Source organism: Tenrec ecaudatus, chromosome 17 (assembly GCF_050624435.1).
Source record: "Tenrec ecaudatus isolate mTenEca1 chromosome 17, mTenEca1.hap1, whole genome shotgun sequence".
Lineage (NCBI taxonomy): Eukaryota > Metazoa > Chordata > Mammalia > Afrosoricida > Tenrecidae > Tenrec > Tenrec ecaudatus.
Genome location: NC_134546.1, coordinates 60,788,899 through 60,806,324, shown reverse-complemented (window position 1 = coordinate 60,806,324; position 17,426 = coordinate 60,788,899). Strand labels below are relative to the sequence as shown.

The following is a 17,426-nucleotide window of genomic DNA, read 5'->3' as shown; positions in this document are numbered from 1 at the left end:
GAAGTCCGTACACGCAATAGCTTTCAAACCAGGAAAGAGACCCCGAACAAAGACACAAACAAGAAATTCTGACAGTGGGAGTAGAATCAGGAGAACGTAGGGCAGGAAGAATGTACCAAGGAAGAGATGATCTGCATTGTCAGAAGGCTGCAGGCAGGTCGGTTGAAAAAGATGCTCAAAATAGAACCTTTGTCCACCAGGAAAGAGGTCTTTTGCTACCACGGAGGGAACAGTAGATTGTGTTGGTGAAAGCAACAATGGCGGGGAAGTGAGAGATGAGAACGTGAAGGTGGCAAATGTACTTTAATGCTTCTCTCAAGAAGTTGGATTTTGAGAAGAACAGAGATCGAGTAGGTTCAGGGGCTTGCAGCTTGCGTGTTACTGTTATGCTCAAAGCATCGGGAGAATGAGTGAGTTTGTGGTGAAAGGAGCTGGAATTGAAGAAGAACTTGATCGTGGGTAAAGCACAGATAGTTAATTAAACAAAACCTGGGATCCAGTGAACTGGTGGAGAGGTTAACTTTGATGAAAATAAAAGGCACTTCTTGCTACAAGTGAGGAAAGGAAGACGAATGAAAGCAACAGAGAGACAGAAAGATGAAGAGACTGGACTTAACGAGAAGAGACTGGCTGTCCTTACAGAAGAAACAGCCAGAAGAGCCAAGTGTCCCGAGGCAGGTCCAGATTCATATATTTAAATATCATATTTCCCATTCATCCCTTGTACATTTATTCAATGGCCCGAGTGTGCCAGCCACGACTAGGCACTGAAATTTACGGAGCTGGGACTCTTCGCATAATTTTGTAATTTGTTCTGTCGGTGATTCAAGTGAGATTTACTTTCTATCCTTCTGGAAGTCAGAAATAGATGTATGAATCAGAAGAGAGTCCTTTGTCAGGCCAGCTGCCCCCCACCTGGGGTTTGAGAAGCAAGGGCAGGCAGAAAGGTGGAGGGAAGGAAGGGATGCATGAAAAGGAGGCTTAGACCCAGTCGATCCCAGGCCGATGCGACTTAAATCAGGGTGGGGGTGGGGGGGGCGGACCCCTTGCATCACTCAGGCCAAGCTGCAATCAAAGGTACCATCGCCTCGCTCTACCACTAGCAGGAAGACCGGCCTAAATCGGGTCTATCTACGGCGGCTGAGCAGGACCAGAAACAGAGCTAGTCAAGTTTCCAAGTGACCGTGGCGCGGAAATCTACTTCCTAAAGCTACTTCAGGTCCCGACTACCTACCTTTGCCCTAGGGTTGATGGATGAGGGCGAGGAGGGGTGGGGCGGGGGAGTGAACAAGCGATGGGCGGGGCACATTACCTTTTCTCTTTAGTCATTGGCCGTGGTGGGCACAGAGTCCCGCCCCTCGTGCCGCCTCCGACAGGCTCTCCGAGCGGTCACTCGAGGAGCCTCCGCCGCCGCCCCTTGCCGCGGCCACGCCCCTCGCCGCGGCCACGCCCCTCGCCGTGGCTGGGATCTCGCGGGAAGAGCGGCGGGCACGGCTGTGGCTCCGTCTCCCGGCGGCGCGCGGAGCGGGAGGGCTTGCTTCACACCAGCGCTTCCTCGCGGAGCGACTGGAGCTGCCGCCGCCGCAGGCCTGGGCCGTTCCTTCCCTGCCGCCGAAAGCGGCTTCTTCCCTCGGGCTCCGGAGCCCACTCGCCCCCCGACGCTGCCTAGGTGAGGAAGTCGGAGCGCCTCTCCGCTCCGCGGCGACCCTGAGGAGCCGGGGCGGGCGGGCTCGCCCTGGGGGCGGCTCCGAGGGGGGCGGCTCGGCGCTGCCTGGTGGGCGCGGGGCTCGGTAGGGTTCGGGCGTGCGAGGGGCCAAGAGGCGGACCGGTGAGGCTGAGGGCGGACACGGGAGGGCGGTGTGGAGGATGCCAGGACTGCTCGGGGGAAGGCGACGATTTATTGGGGTCTTGGGGCTCTTCCGGCTGGGGGGTGGGATGGGTGGCGGCGGCGTCGAAGGTCCCAGGGCTTCGGGACGGAGGGCGATGTGTCGGCGCCCCGGGGTTCCTCGAGGCGGGTTCCGGAACGAGGAGCCCGTTTCTCGGGACGACGTCGGGCTCCTCGAGAGCATAGGGTGCAGTTCAGCGAGGTCCCGAGCCTCTGAGGGGACAGATACAGGGACCTCGGGCGTCCTGTGAGTGGGGGAACGTCTATTTCGCTTTCTTAGCCGAGAAAAGCTGGAGCTGATTAGGGTTCCGGAAAGAGGGGTCTGCGTCTCGGGGTCCCCCGGGGCCCGAAGCCGCCCTCGTGGGTTGGTTTGGGGGGCGGAAGGGCGCCCGGTGGGACCGGCGCCTGTACTGGGGGTTCTGCTTGGCCCGGTGGGGGGCGGTCACTGGGCTTGGGGAGTGCGCGGCTGGCTGTCTTGGGGTGAGCAGGCGGGTTTGGGGAGAGCGCCTGGCTGGCTGCGGGTGGGAGGGCGTTTTGGTGACACGCTGTGCCCGCCCAGGAGAAAGTCCAGCCGGAGCAGGAAGCTGGGACCTTTTGGGGTCCCGTCTCTGGCTCTGTTCTCCAGGCGGGCTTTTCCTGGAGAATTGATCCCAGTGGTCTGGCGCGGCAGTCTTCTTTGCTCTGCCGCGGAATCCCTGTGGGGGCGTGTTGCTTCCCGCTGGAGCCCCGGGAGCCCGAGAGTTGGCAGCACCCCTGGCAGTCCAGGGAGGGCTCCCTAGCAGGCGAGTATGTGTTTAGGTGGTGAGAACGCCTGTCGCCTGGGCGTCGGTGACAGCACCTGAGCCCCTAGAGGCCGCCGAGGGAGGGGTCGGCCTTTCGGGTCCTGCATTTTTATATCTGCCGGAAGTCCTGCGAGAATGGTCGGCGGTCAAGTCGTGCTGGGAATTGCGCCCTGGCTTCCCTCTGTCCCTTGGAGAGAGAGTGCATTTGTGATGAGAGCTAACTTCTAGTTCTTTCTCTCGTATCTCAGAGCCAGAGCTCTGCGGACGCCTAGATACTTTCATACCTGTAAACTCTCCCTGCCATCAAGTCACATTCGACTCAAAGCGACTCTAAAGGACGGAATAGAGCAGCTCCTGTGGGTTTCGGAGACGGTAACTCTTTACAGGAATAGAAAGCCTTGTCTGTCTTCCATGGAGCTGCTGGGGGTTTCCAACTGCTGACCTTGGGGTAGCAGCCCAACAGGCAAGCACTATGTCACTTGGTTCTTTCTTGATCATTAATCCAGACTGAAGTAAAATTCAAATAAAATGATATATATAGTGCCCCCCCAAAATGGATAGGTTAGCAAGTCTTGGTGCTCGCCTAACAGTGGTGTCACCCTAAAAGCCACTGCCGCCCAGTCCGTTCTGACCCTTAGCGGCCCTGTAGGGTAGAGTAGAATTGCCCTCTCGGGGTTCCTAAAGCTGCATCGTTCATGGAAGCAGACCACCACATCATTCTCCCTCCCTCTCCTGGTGGGTTCCACCTGCTGACCTTTTGGTTAGCTGCGGAGCACTTCAACCATGGCGGCACCAGGGCTCCTTCCTCTTAACAACAACAACAACAACAACAACAACAACAACAACAACAACAACGAAGCTCCCAGCCATAGAGTCGATTTCGGCTCACAGTGATCCTACAGGTAGGGTAGAAAGAACTGCCCCTGTGAGTTTCCGAGACTGTAACTCTTCACCGGAGTAGAAAGACCCACCTTTCTCTTATGGTGGTTTCAAACTACTAACCTTGCAGATCACAGCTCAATGCGTGGGCACCCCCACTTAGCACAGAAGCCAAATGATGTCTAATGTGGCAAATAGGTCGCCTGGGGCCAGGACTCCTAATAGTTCTGTAAATCTGTAATTTGGGTAAACAGATAAAGTTGCGTATACCAAAGCAAACAATTATGTCTACTTTGGTCTTTTACTTTTTTTTTAAATGACATTTTTTTACTTTTGAATTAGATTAGGGATTGTGAACCTGATCCTTGAATTTTACAATAATAATTTTTTAAAACAAGGACATAGCACTGTTGAATGTTTGGAGGAGCTTAAATTTAACTCCCCTTTTTCTTTTGTCTTTTGGCCATCTGTCAAATCAAAATGGCTGATGAGCATTTGTTTATCAAAACTGGTCAGCTGAGCAGATACTTGGTGGGGACTGCAGCCATAAAGCCTAAGGAGACCTTTTATTTATTTCTCTCAGTGCTGTGAAGAAAGACCCGTGATTGCGCACGTTTCAGTAGCTTTTAAAAATTGAGCAGCGTTCATCATTTCTAAGTTGGATGGCAGTGAGTGAGAGAAACTAATCAATAATGATTCCCGTCTGCATGCACCCTACATCAAGAGGGCAAGACAATAAAGTACATTCATAAAACAATTGTCCGGTTACTGAGGTGAAGAGTTCTTAGGGTTCAGCTCTATTTTATAACTCTTGATAACAGGAGCCCGGATGGCTACTCCCATACAGTTACCGTCTCAAAACCCACGGGGCCGTTCTGCCCTGCCCTATAGGGTCACCGTGAGTCGGAATCACCTCCATGGCTGTGAGTTTGGCTTTTTTTGGTTTGAGATAATAGTCATTGTCTGCCATAACAGGAAAACCAGATGATGGTCTAATTACTAAAGGAAAATGAACTTATCAACTCTACTCATAGAGTACAGTTGTAGAGTTTGAGTGTTAAGTACAGATAATTACAGACTTTTAGAGGATTATCATTTTGTTTTATGTATGCACTTTTATGTATTTTTAAGGATTCACATCAAATTTACCAGTCTTGGAGGGGTTCTTCGGAGTGAGGTGGGGTGTTGCAGAAGAGAGTCTACTCCTCTTTTATACGAGTATATTAGTTAAATCAATTTCAGTGAGTTGGTGTTGCATTGCAAAAAGTGCGTATTAGAGAAGTGCAAACATTACAACATTTTGGTGAGTGTGCACATTTTAAAAATATGCAGTGTGTACAAGGTTTTTGTCAATGTTGCCACCTGTGGGTACTAACGGAACAAGTGAACAAAAGTGTTTCAAGAACCTGAACGTGTGGGGCTTGTTGGGGCTGGAGCTGAGTCTCCAGAACCTTTCCTCAGCAACTCGGTGATGTGATCAGTGTGTTTTATGGATGGTTTCTCCCCTGCTTGCAGTACCCATGCCATGCCACCTGGCCAACTGTTACATGCCGATAAGTGATCCATCTCTGCTTGCTTGGAGATGATGAGAGCTGCTCATTTTCAAAGTTACTTAATAAATAAAAGACCGAAACGTAAAGAAAACACACTTAGATGCTGGTCATCTAATGATATAAAGACCAAGAAATCTTAGGTCTTTTTCTTCCCCTGCAATATTTGTCTTCTGAGTTCAGAAAGGAAGTAGTTTGGGGTAAACAGATAAAGTTGAGTATACCAAAGCAAACACATCTGTCCTCCTAGGGAAGACTGAGGAGCCTGGGCAGGCAGCACAGTGGTTAAGCCTCAGCGGCTAACCCGAATGCACCCAGGTGATCTGCTTTCACAAGGATTACAGCCACGGAACCCTGTGGTGCGGATTTGCTTGATCATAGGGAGTCACAAGGAGGCTGAATTGATTTGTGCCTTTGCCCAAGGAAACAGGAATCGGGTGTGCTTTCGTGGCTGGGTAGAAGGTGTTCTTACCGTGGCACAATTTCTTTTGGACAAACACATGCACCTCAGAGAGATAAAGTTTTTTGTGTGTGAGATGTATAAAATATAAAGATCCTAGCTCTTTTATTATTACACTGCTGAAAATGACAGTGTCATTTTTTGTCATTCACAATCCTACAGTCATGAATGTCATATGCTAAAGTAAGTTCTAGAAAGGAAGTCGTAAGTCTGGGAGTTCTAATTATCACTCTACTACTGACCATGTGACCTTCTGTTTCCATGAGTAAACCATTAGAGCAAGAGGGGGCAAATCTGAAGAAAACACTCGCTGTTGAATTGACTCATGGCAACCCTGTGTCCGTAGTTTGCAAGACTGTAATTTAGAACCAGATCACCAAACCTTTGCCCCAACACGCCTCTGGGTGTGTTTAAAATGCCATATTTTCCATGAACAACCAGTTCCTAACCATCCGCACTGCCCAGGGACTCCTGAAGGAGACCCCTGTGAATTTACAGTTGAGTTCTAATGTCTGAGATTCTACCGCATTGGTTTTTCCTGTTGCAGATCTGCAGTACTCGGTGCTATCGAGTCAGTTCTGAGCCCTGGTGGCGTGGTGGGTTACACATTCGCAGCAAACCTCATGGTCAGCAGTTTGAACCCACCAGCTGTTCCTCCGGAGAAAGGTGAAGTTCTCTGCTCCAGGAAAGAGGTACAGCCTCAGAAAAAGGGACACTTCTGCTCTGTCCTCTCCGGTAGCTATGAGATGATCTCCCATGTTATACTAAAAAGAACAGTTGCCACAAGAGCAACCAGCCTTAGGCTACAAGTTCTTAAATATAATTTCTTATACATCTTACATAATTTTGGAAGCCTCTTCCTTTAAAGATGTATGAAAAATAGTCCGTTCTGAAGTATGCATTCATGAAGCCAAATGATTTCCTTTTGATAACCTCGGTGCGTCTGTTAAAGCATTATTGCTTTTCTTTTTCTGCTTCATGGATCTATAATAGGGCATCCGTGTGGTAATGCAATGTTCTTATGTAACTCATGTTGTAGACTGAGATCTCTTAGTGCATGCCTTCAGACGCGCCCCTTAAATTCATCCTTCATGTAGCTGCCATGGTCATCTAACGTAACAAATCCATGCGTGGGTTCTTTTTCAAACCCATCCTGCCCCATTACGTACAGTGGTGGTGGTGGCAGTTGCTATTGAATCTATTCTGATTCAACCCCTGGTGTGCAGAGTAGAATTGTTGATGGTATTTAGACCTACCTTTTTTATCATTAAGAGGAGCCCTGGTGGCATAGTGTTTATGCGTTGGGTTGCTTAACCACAAAGTCAGCAGTTCAAAACCGCCAGCCACTCTGAGGGAGAAAGTCGGGGTTTCCTACTCCTATAAAGAGTTACAGTCTGGGAATCTCACAGGGTCAGTTCTACTCTGCTCTGTAGGGTCGCTGTGAGTCAGCATCGACTTGGTGGCATTAGTTTTTTGGTTTTTTTTGTATCTTTACCAGGAGTCCAGGTAGTGCAGTGGTTAAGTGCTTGGCTGCTAAGGGAAAGGTTGGCCGTTTGTACCCACCAGATGCTCCATGGAGGAAAGATGCACCCTACCTCTATGAAGATCTCCACCTTGCACACCCTATAGGGCAGTTTTCCTCTGTCCCTCAGCATTGTCATGGCCCGAAGCTGTCCTATGGCGCTGAGTCTGTCATTGCAAGGGGCCTTTATCATGTAGCTCTTCTCCTGTGTTTATACTTGCCCTTGCCTTCAATCCCTCGTTCCAGTTGTGCTAAGGGGAGCAGTTGACTGAGGAGCCGTCCTGTTTCCTCCATCCGGATGCCTTTCCTCCTCCTGTCTTGCTGATAAACGAGCGGTATTTTCAGGACTCAGCCCAAGAGCGACCTGCTGTTCAGTCCTCTTTGTCCCGTGGTCCTCCTTCGTCCCAACCCTCCGAGTTAATCACGCTCAGGGTCATGTTTGTGTGCTCTCCTCTGCTCATTTGTGTGTATAATTACCCACGCCTTTCTGCACAGACGCAAAGGCAGGTGTATAGTTGTTATATATATAGATGCACTGCTTATTGATTGTTTGCACATAGTTGTCTCTCGTTATACATGTGGACCTTACAGCTTACATTAATATCGAAGATGAGTTAAAACCAAATCTTGGAATTGTCTAATTGTCCTAAAATTCGGCTTTTCCTTGCCCTTAAGACTGACATTACGGCTGTAGTCCTTCTTTTTATTTTTGAAGCAGGGGGGGCTCCCAGCACTACAGGAGTTAAAGGTTACTCTCACTCTGTTCAATTTACAGAAAAGTCTTGGCAAAATTTTAAGGCATCTTATACACAAGAGCTTCAAAAAGATCATGGAAGGAATAGATGGGATTACAAGATACTGGATTTTTGCCACACACTTTTTGAGCTCCTTCTCAGCTCTAAAATTGGCAGGAGAGTTGTGAACATTAAAGCTTGCATGTCAGTGATGATGGGTCGTTTACTCTGTCTGACTGTGCACTCATACTGACCCGATAAGACAGGGTAGAACTGCCCCTGTGGGTTTCTGAGAGAGGAACTCTTCTTCATGGGAGAGGAAAGCCTTGTCTTTCTTCCAAGGAGCTGCTGGTGGTTTTGAGCGGCTGCCCTGTGCTTAGCAGCCCTACATGCAACCATTGTGCCACTGTGCCTCAGAATCGACTCAGTGGCAGAGAGCTTGAGTTGGAGAGGGTTTTTATTTTTGAGTCTCCTGTATGGAAATGATTCTTGCCAATACACAAAGGTTTTTATATTGCCTTTCTAATTATGTCATATGCATCCCCTTTAAATTTTCAAAACGAATCCTGAATGTGATGCTATTTCTGTTATGAGGACATTGACTCAGAGACACATGGTCATCTATCTAGTGAGACACAGACTGTTCCTGGATCTAAGTCTGGCTTCATTGAATGTGTGTTTTATTTTTCTACACGGACTAAGACTGCTTCTTCAGTGTGTTTAAAATAATCAAGACATTTTATTAACCAAATAATTAGGTTGTAAGGTTTTATCCATTCTGTTTTTCCAAGGAAAGTGAGAATTTGAGATGGATTGGAGCTTCTGCCCATTACCACCGGGTTGAGTCTGGTTCCTAGGGACACTGTAGGGCAGAGTAGAACTGTCCTCAAAGGTTTCCAAGAGTGTCGGCATTGCTGAAGATCCCTGGTGGCAAGGCAGTAACGCGACAGAACAGCCATGGAAACGGACCAGCCGCCCTGAGGTTGGAAGATGAGGTAGTCTGCTTCTATAAAGAACAGCCTTGGCAGCCCGATAGGACAAGCCCACTGCACCACATAGGTTCGCTTTGAGTCGAAATTGGCTGGACACAGTGGATGGGTTTGGATTTGGAGAATTTAATCATGTCGTAAGCACACTGTTTAATTCAGCTCTCCTACGTTATATGAGGATGCACCAAGTAGTTGAGTTGCTTGTTCAGAACCACATAACTGGTTGAACTGTAAGGTTTTCTTTGTTATCCTGACTGAATACTGGTGATGTAAAACCGGTATTTGCAAGGAATGCCAGATGTGTCTTTTTTTCCTCCCAAGGACAAAAAGCCTAGAGTGGCTTTTCGAAAAGTGATGTTGCGGATCTGAGAGTCTTAAGGACATGGCTCAGAGAAAATCCTGACTTTGGATCAAGACACATGGAGGCGCCTCAGAGTCTTTACTCGTGTGCTTTCCTGGTCTTCATTCCTTTGCTTCCTGGTTCTCTCTGAAAGCATCTTCCCACAGTTTACTGATCTTAGGCCAGCTCAAATGGTTATGAACATCAGCCTTCTCAGTGACTATTTAAATGGTTGCCGTGGGCCAACCAACAGGGATGTGACTCACTCATAACCCCCCTGTCGGGCAGGGGAGCCCTGCCCCTGGGGGTTCCAGACTGTAACTCTTGATGGGAGTGGAAAGCCTTGTGTTTCTCTCATGGAGCTGCTGGGGGTTTGAAGCTGCTGCCCTGGCTGTTAGCAGACGAATGTGGAACCCACAACAGACAGCACGGCTGCTGGGCAGTTGCTTCTTGGGAGGGGAGGCAGTATCTACGGTGAAGCCTGTGGAAGCTCCCACTCGGGGTGTTTTCTGAGCCTCACAAGTGTCCTGCCCTTGCCAGGGCCCCATTGCACCGCTTTTCTGTCACTCGCTTTGGTGGAAAGTATTTGCATTTTCCCTCTCTAACAGATGTCCACCTTACACAGACTCTCGTTTTTGCAGGCTTCACTCTGTTTAATTGCAGGGTCATGTCATGGAAGTACGCTGTTAATTGCCTCTTTGGATGATGAGACTTGTCTTAAAAACTTGGACGTGTTGTCAAGAGAGACCAGCCCCTGCAGAAGGAGCTCATGTTTGGTCAAGTGGAAGGGCAGTGAAAAAGAGGAAGGCCCTTGTTGAGATGGATTGACCCAGTGGCTGCATCAATGGGCTCATGCATAGGAACAATTGTGAGGATGGCACAGGACCAGGCAGTGTTTTGTTCTGTTGTGCACAGGGTCGCTCTGTGCTGGAGCTGACTTGATGGCCCCTGACAGCAACATTGTCACAGACTGAATTTATTACCCACCCCCACCCCCAGTATGTGTCAGCTTGGCTGAGCCATGATTCCCAATGGTTTGGTAGTTAGGTAATGATGTACTCATCCCCATGATGTGATCTCATATGAATAGCCACTCAACGGTAAGGGGCCTGGGGTGGGATGTGCTCACCTTACTCAGATCTGACCTGCATCACCTTCTTCTTACAAGAGATAAAAGGGGAGAGAAGCAAGTAGAGAAGGACTTGAGGACCACCCAGAAAGAAAGAGCTGTGAGCTGAATGAGCCCCTTGCACTGGGCCCTTGTGTTGAGAACCTCCTAGATGCAGGGCAAGGTGGAGGCTGCACGGAGCTGTCCAGAGTACATCGCTTGTACTTCTAGCCTTCTGAACTGAGAGAAGGAATGTCCATTTGTTAAAGCCCTCCACACGTGGTGTTTCTGTTATACCTCTACCGGACAATGAAAACAGGTTGTATGTAAAGAAGTTCAAGTGGGATTCCAAAGAGTACCTAGGACAAGGGTTATTATTTCTGATACTGGGTGGATCTTGGCTGAAAGCAGAGTAAGAATAAGAGGTTTACCTGTGCTTTATTGACAGTGCAAGGATGTTTGACTTTTGTGGACCATCACAGATTATGGATAACATTGGGAAGGATGGGATTTCCACAACACTTGATTGTGCTTATGTGGATCCTGTACATAGACTAAGAGACAGACATCCAAGCAGAACAAGGGGATAGATACTGTGTGGTTTGAAATCTGGAAAGGTGTGCATCAGGGTTGTGTCTTTTCACCATACTTGTTCAATCTGTCTGCTGAGCAAATCACTTGAGAAGCTGGACTATCAAGGAAAACAATAAGTAGCCAAAAATATCCTTAGAAGTGAGGATGCTGAGACTTTGTCTCACATACTTTGGACATCTTCTCAGGAGAGACCAGTCCCTAGAGAAAACCATATGTGTGGTCAAGTTGAAGGGTCGTGAAAGAGAGGAAGACCCTCAGCGAGGTGGATTGACACTGTGACTGTAGAGATGGGCTCAAATACAGCCATGATTGTGAGAAGAACGCGGTGCCAGGCAGTGCTTCATCTGCGGCACACAGGGTCTCTGTGGGTGGGAACCAGCTCTGGGTGTGGCACCACAGAGCAACAATATAAGGATGCCCTGAGTGATACAGCTCTCTTGAGCTCAGAAAATCAGGAGTAGGTTAGGAAGGTTTCCATAGAGACGAGGTTGAGCTTCATGTCTCTTTAGAAGTTGTGATTTGTAGATAATAAAAATAGTTTTTCTTTCAATATTTTTAAATGTATAACTCAGTGACAGTCATCATGTTGCACATCCATTGCCACTGCCCATGTCCAACTATCCCATCACCTTTATGAAAGCTCCGTGTTCCCTAAGCAAAATTCGTCCTTTCCCTCCCTCCTTCTTCCTATGCTTTGTATTTTTATTGTTATTTCTCCTGCACTAATCCATGAGGTCAGGGACTTTATTTTATTCAGTTCTATATTCCTAGTATCTGAAACAGTACCTGGGGCAAAGTAGATATTCACATTTGTTGAATGGGTGAATAAGAATGGAATACTAAAGCGGGAATATGAAGATCAGCTGATCGAATTTTCTCTTTTCAGACCTAGAGAAGAGGAACTTTCCATGTTGGTTAAGCTGAATACATTCATGTAGCTACACATATGTAAGCACCAAGCAGCCGTGGTGGTGTGATGTAGTGGTTACACATTGGGCTGCTAACCACAATAATATAAGGTTACCAGTTCAAAACCCCCCCGCCACTCCACAGGAGATAGACAGGCTTTCTACTCCCACGAAGAGATACGGTCTTAGATACTCACAGGGACAGTTCTACTCTGCCCTGTAAGGTCACTAGGAATCGGCTTCAACTTGATGGCAGTGGGTGAATGAGTGATGTAAGCACTAACCAGATCAAGAAATACGTAGATTTTTTTTCTAGGACCTTGGACACCTCCCTTGAGTTCTGTCCTAGTCAGTATTTTCTAAAGATAACCACTCTTGTGGTCTCCATCACTATAGATTAGTTGTGCCTATTTATGAAGCTCCTATAAAAAGAATCATCATTTTATGTCTGGCTTCATTTGGTTCATTTGTGAGATTCATCTACAAATAGCATCCGTCCATTCTTTTTCACCGCTATGTACTATTCCACTGTATGAGTGTTCTACCACTGATGACTAACTAGTACTACTTCTAGTTCTTTTGTTATTAAGAACAAAGTTGCTGTGAGCATTTTGATGAGTATAAAGATTTATTTCCTGCCTAAAAAATGAGGTGTTGATCTCATTAAAAGTATGTGCCTTGGCATACACACATATACCTTTATCTTGTATAATTTTGGATCATGAAATGCTTTATGATCAGTTATTAACTAATCTTGTACTTAAGGTTATCTTGTATGCTGTAGAAAAAAATTCACATTTCAAGGTGAATTTCAAATTTTCTATTTTCCTATAGTTTTGGCAGAAATAGCAAAAACAATTCTTTTTGACATTGATTTTACTATATATTTTTCTCTGGATCTCTACAATTTGAAATCGTTTGAATTCACAGTGCATTCATAGCATTAAGAGAAAAACATCAATCAGTTTCTGATGTACACCATATCACTAACATATGTTGTGGGATATGCCAAGCAAAAGCATCCTTTGATGGCCTGAAGACACTTTAGAAATGGATTTAGTAGGTGAAGCATGCAAATGAGCACTCTTTCACCTAAAAGAAATCTCCAGAAATATTTTTTGAACTCTGAGAAAGTTTCTTTCCCTTTTGAAGTGACTTCTAAGCTAAGACTTGGCAGTTGAGTGAGTGGTAATCAAGGGGGACCCTGAAGGGAATGGGTAAATGGATACTCCAAATAGGGAGTGGCAAGTGCCTCTAAAGAGGGGACAGCAGATTTGGAGGCTCTGCAGGCACCAGCCTGACACGGAGGCCTGGCATCTCAATGGCTACGCTCTGGGCTCCTAACAAAGGACTGGCAGTTGGAACCCACCAGTTGCCCCGCAGGAGAAGAGACGAGACACAGTCATCTACTTCTGTAGGGAGTGCAGCTAGGAAACCCTGCGGGGAGGTGGGGTAGGGTGGGGGAGCTGTACTCTGTCACATTGAGTCACTATCACTATCACGGCACATAGACTAACAAAGGACAGTGGTTCTCAAACCGTATTGTGCACCTGAATCTCCTGGAGCAGTGGTTCTCAACTTTCCTCATGCCGCGACCCTTTCATACAGTTCCTCACGCTGTGGTGACCCCCTACCCCCACTGTAACATTATTTTCGTTGCTACTTCATGACTGTAATTTTGCTACTGTTAGGAATGGGGCGACCCCTGTGAAAGGGTCGTGACCCATTGGTTGAAAACTGCTGCCCTGGAGAAATATGAAGATCATCTGATCTAATTATCTCTCTTTGCTCTCTAGCAGCTAGCTTGATTCTAAGCCAATACAATTAAAAAGAAAAAAAGAAACTTCAGGCTATCAAGTGGTACCATTTGTACAGAAATTGGAGGGGTTGTTAACCCAAGTTTCCTGATTAACTAGGAAGGGGTGTTGGGATTCCTGAATTTAGAGTTCTTACCTGCTCACAGGTGATGGAGATGCTGGGTGGAGCGCCAGGGACCACACTTAGCAAACTACTGGAACATAAGAAATCAGGAGGAAGGAGGGAGTGAAAAGCAAAGGCTAGGTCGCAGTGAATCTTCTAAACTTTGTAAGGAATCTGGACTGACAAGGTGACCTGTTGACGGGCACTGGGCAGGACAGTGACCCTGTCTGATTTGTGGTTCGGAAACCACCGGCTACTCCGTGGGAGAAAGACGATCCTGTAAAGATTTACCATCTCGGGAACCCACAGGAAGGTTCTGGCTACCCTGACCGCTAAGGGCCTCTGTGCGTCTGAACTGATGGCAGTGAGTTTGTTTTGGCTGGTTTGTTTGATTTTGGTGGTCAGCACTGGTGGGAATAATCTTTCCAGGTAACCTGCATCGATAGTTGACACTGTACAGCACCCATAGTTAATGCCTGAGCAATGATGATCTGCCCGTTTGTTAACAAGTATTCTTTGTCTCACTAGCGTGCTAGGCCATCTAAAGGAAATATTTGGTTATCTGGATTAATTTGGATGTGTTTCTTAGTTAAAACAGTTCCTTCTAGCAGGGATTTTATTTGTTCTAATCAGTCTTACAATTTAACTCATAATTACATTATCAGTAGCATTTGATAGGATTTAATTTTTGTACAAATGGTGCTATTTGATAGCCTGACCTTTTTTAAAAATAGTATTGGCTTAAAATAAAGCTAGCTGCTAGATGGCAAGAATGATCTTAATGATACATAGTAATTTGGGCTAGTTTTGGTTTATCAACTGCTTCCATAAATGTTCATTGGAATGGTTACACTTGGTTTAGCTGTTTAAATACCACACCAGTTTAGTGTTGAAAACTTAAAATACAAAAAAGAAGCTAGCACTTGACTGCTAAGCTAAAGGTTGACAGTTCAAACCCACCCGGCAATTGCCCCCCCCAATCCCCCTCCCCCCACCCCCTGAAGAAAAGGCCTGGCAACCTCCATCCAGGAAGACTGCAGCCCAAACCCTGTGGGGCGATTCTCCTCTGTAACAGATGAGTCACAGTCAACTGGACAGCAGCTAATAGGAACAGCTAGCTTGTGTTTTCCACACTGATATTCTGAGATTTTAGAAACATGCAAAAGTTCAAAAACAAAAAGCGTGCACGTCTCCACCCAGCTGTACCCTGTCAGCATTGTAGTAAACACTCCTCCTCTCTTCTTCCCTGTGCGGAGAGTGGCTCCTTTGTATCTTGGCCCCTCCCTACCAAGCAGACTATCACCAAGATTGTCTTACATTGTTGAAGTGCTTTTCAAAACATGATTTTCAATAGCAGCATGATATTCTAGCGGATGAATATTTTTATCATGGTTGAATATTTTGATCAATATTTAAATCAGTATTGTGATAGGATAGTTACTGAGCCTTGTTTTCTCATGCTAATGACATTGATGAGAATCTGTGCATAAATCTATTTTTGCATACTTGCATGTTTTCTTAAACTTAGTATACACATGATCAGTCAAAGATAAGACCTTTCAAATAGTAGGTATTGCCATATTGCTTTTTAGAAAGATGTCAATTTATATGCCAGTCTTAAGTGCTATTTTCAAAAACTGTTCCTAGTTTGAGGAGCTTGTTTTAATTTGTATTTCTTTGATTCTGAGTGGACTTGAGTAAGGTACATGGTTTTAAAAATACTGTTCAATAATTAGATGTTAGAATATTTGGAATAAAAAGATTTTTAAGCCACCCACTGCGTTTAGAAGCAGTCATTGCTGGGTGTTTCTTGTGTCTATTTCCAGAGATACTGTAGATCATGCATGCATATATGTATGGATAAGTGTGTATGCATAACGTGTGTGTCAATGTGTGTGTGAACATGTATCTGTGTTTACCAAAACACTAGAGGAATTGTGGAGAAACATTTACTGAAATACTGTCTGGTTCAGATGTGGTATTCTATATTATATTGTGTACTAAAAATTAGAAAGGGTCTAAAAATGATTTGTATTTGGCTCCTGGCCCAGAAGGAAGAAAAGCAGGGTCTGGCAGCATTTGGCAGTAATTTTCTATAAGACAAGTGGCCTTAGCTCTTTTTATATTGAATCGATTCTTTGACAATAGCACTTCTGTTTATATTACTGCTTTTCTAATACTGTTCCAGAAGGAAAGCCAGGGTTTTGAAAATTAGTAGACAGCTGATACCTGAAAGAAACACTTGAAGGTACAAGCGACCTGACCGACTCCCTCACTCACCATTGAGTCAATTCCAACTCATAACTGCCCCTGTAAGGCCAGGTAGAACAACTCTTGGTGGGTTTGTAAGACTCTAACTCCTTATAGGAGTAGGAGTTTCACCCGTGGCTCCAGCTAGTGGTTTTGAACTGTTGACAGAAGCTACCTATGGAAAAGATATTGTATTTACTGTATCCTTAGGGATTTTAGGAAGGTTTTTTTTTTTTTGCTCAACTTTTAAAATTGTATTAGAAGTTTCATGACCTCATTACTTCCCAGTGAAAATGTGAGCTTGAATCGCTACAATTAAAAACTTACATTTTCCCAAGTTCTTCATTTACTTCAAGACCAATCAGCCATTATATAAACATTTGAATAGTATTGTGCTTAAGAATTTTTTTTTAACAAAAGATTTCCTGTAATAGTATAACCATAATTTGTCTCGTGCTTCAAAGACCTGTTTGTGCTCGATTTGAATGCCACTGCTACGTGACTGCCTTGAGCACTGAGTGTCAGGTTTTCGTTGGATCCTACAGAGAGTCGTTGCTTAGGGAGGAGAGAGACGAGCCTTTATGATCCTGTGAAGGTTGACGTCCCAGAAGCCTGCAGGCCAGTTCTGCTGTGTCCTATAGGATCCACTCAATGGCAGCGAGTGAGTGAATTTCCAGAAATAAAATTGTGTTGTAGATATTGTTCAGTGAGTACCAAGTAGAGTTTTAATAAGGTTCTTATTTGCTGGAATTCATGTGTAATGCTCCAGGTGAGTTATGAAACTGTAAAGGCTGTTAAAAGGAATTTATATGTAATGAAGGTTCGTAATACCTGGGGGGATTTTAAGAACGAGTTTGTCAGAAGTGGGAAAAATCATCCTTTCTTAAATGAATAATTCTGAAATAATTATATGTTTACTGACGAATTACAAAGCTGATAATTCCATGTGCCCTTCCTCCAGCTTCTAATGTTAACATCTTCCGTAACCCCGGGTAAACTTGAAAAAGCCAAACTCCTTGTCATCGGGAGTTGATTCCAAATCAGAGGGACCCTGAAAATGGAGCATCACTTCCCTGTGGGTGTATGAGGCTGTCATAGTTCAGGAGCAGAAAGCCTCATCTTTCTACTGCAGAGGAGCTGGTGGACTTGAACTGCTAGCCTACTATATCATGAGGCCTTCTTTATAACCATGTCTATTTCTCAAAAGTAAGAAACTCATTCTGATTTTTAGAAATTGAGTCTCTATATGGTGTTGTATACAATAGCCTGAATCCACTGTGCTAGCCACTGGGCCAGTCCATCTCATTGAGGGTCTTTCTCTTTCTCACTGAGCCTCTACCTGTGGCTAGTGGACATCCTAAAAATTGGTTCTTTGTAGGTGCTTCAAATTATTAAGTGCTCAACCATTAGCTGAAAGGTTGATACTTCAACCCAGAAGCATCTCAGGCCAGTCTAGCAGTCTGCTTCTGAGAGACCACAGCTTTGAAAACCACACAGGAGTTTTG

At 45.8% G+C, this 17,426-nt stretch overlaps 1 protein-coding gene across 4 annotated transcripts in view; it reads left to right on the top strand.

Moving 5' to 3' along the window:
- Positions 1-1,527: 1,527 nt before the first annotated feature.
- Positions 1,528-17,426, top strand: part of GLCE (glucuronic acid epimerase) — a 114,677-nt gene continuing 98,778 nt past the window's right edge. For 2 of the 4 annotated variants that reach the window (XM_075535257.1, XM_075535253.1), the window contains exons 1-2: positions 1,530-1,669; positions 6,104-6,248. The gene's annotated coding sequence lies outside the window, so the exon portion shown is untranslated. Of the gene's footprint in view, positions 1,670-6,103; positions 6,249-17,426 lie in introns of all 4 variants that reach the window. The other 2 variants (XM_075535254.1, XM_075535258.1) reach the window with 2 other exon arrangements.